At 51.5% G+C, this 1,497-nt stretch overlaps 1 pseudogene; it reads right to left on the minus strand.

Annotated features, from left to right (window-relative positions):
* Positions 1 to 854: 854 nt before the first annotated feature.
* Positions 855 to 973, minus strand: LOC111739311 (annotated as a pseudogene).
* Between the last annotated feature and the right edge of the window lie 524 nt (positions 974 to 1,497).

Here is a 1,497-nt window from a genome sequence, read left to right on the forward strand (position 1 = left end):
GAAAAGAAAAAGGAATAAAATGGCAGCCACAAAGTGATCAGTTCAAGTTGGATTTTGACAAGCCGTTTAACCCAAAAGTTCACACAACGTAGCAAGATTTGTTTAGAGTCAAGGGACCTGAATTTTTCAATCCAGCTTCTGCAATTTCCTGGTCTGGTCAAGCAAACTACTTCGGTATTCTAAACCTTAGTCTAAAACTTTTGTGAGGATTAGCTGTGTGTGATAAACGTGATCAAGTGGTGAATAATACCGGAATGCATGTAAAGGACTTAGAGAACGTCTGGCATTTAATTAGCGCTCAGTAGGTGGCAAATGGAGAGAGGGCGAAGGAAAGAGAGAATTAGAATGACAAGACATTAAACTGTCTCTCTCGCTCTCTCCATGTGAACACGTGCATGCACGCACACGCACACACACGCACACACACGCGCACACCCTCGATCTGAATCTAAATGCACCTCCTTGAGAATGACGATCGAATACGTCTGGACCTTCCCCAACCCTGGTCCCAGGCTGATCACCGCTGAATCCTGCAGGAAGCGGTTTATAGCAGGGCAGAGTCGGGCAACAGAGTTCAGCTCAGAGTGACTTCCTGGCGAAAACTGGACGGTTCCCCACGGCAGAGCGTCATGCTCCACCGTCCTGTGAGGCTGGCGGGACCCAGGACAGGGCACTGCTGTGACGGACTTTTGCAGAATGGAACCAAGAGCCTTTTGGGAATTCTTATTTATTTATTTGTTTGTTTGTTTGTTTGTTTGTTTGTTTAATTTTTTAGGCAAGGCGACCCTTGGTTGACCTCACAGATTGCAAGGACCTTGTCAGTTTACAATCTCTTATTATTTTTTTATTTTTTACACCTGCAGCACCTGGTCTTCCTAGGTGGCCTCCCATCCAAGTACTAACCAGGCCCGACCCCGCTTAGCTTCCGAGATCAGACGGGATCGGGCGTGTTCAGGGTGGCGTGGCCTTAGACCACCTCTGCGAATTCTTGACCAGCGCAAAAGAGGGAATGGGGTGATTTTTCTTCAGACCGCTTCTCTCCTCCACTCCACTTCCACGTAGCAGGTGTGCGATGGCGGCCACCGCTGACTCTTCAGCAGACACTTACCGACCACTTACTGGGTGTCTTGCTGTGCCACGGCGGGACTGAGGGTACAAGGGTTGTCTCAAGGGGCTCGTGGATTGAGGAGCCTGAGAAGTTAATAGATATTTATCATGGGTCAGAACAAAACCTCTCTGGCAGGCATGTCGTAAGAGCCGTGAAGGACACAGACGGGGGGAAGAGCCCCCTCGCTCGGAGCAAGAGGGTCAGAGAAGACCCCATCGGTGCAGGCGATGGCTCGGGGGTGGACGTTAAAGGCGGAGCACGAGTTCTTCGTGCCAGGCCTGGGCTGCACGTGCGAGGCCTGGGGGAAGCGCAGCGGTCAGAGGAATGTGGGACCGAGAGCGCGAGGCGGTCCCCACAACGGGGAGGAGAAGACGGAGGGTCGCGGATGA

This window comes from Pteropus vampyrus, unplaced genomic scaffold, assembly GCF_000151845.1.
Source record: "Pteropus vampyrus isolate Shadow unplaced genomic scaffold, Pvam_2.0 Scaffold49, whole genome shotgun sequence".
Lineage (NCBI taxonomy): Eukaryota > Metazoa > Chordata > Mammalia > Chiroptera > Pteropodidae > Pteropus > Pteropus vampyrus.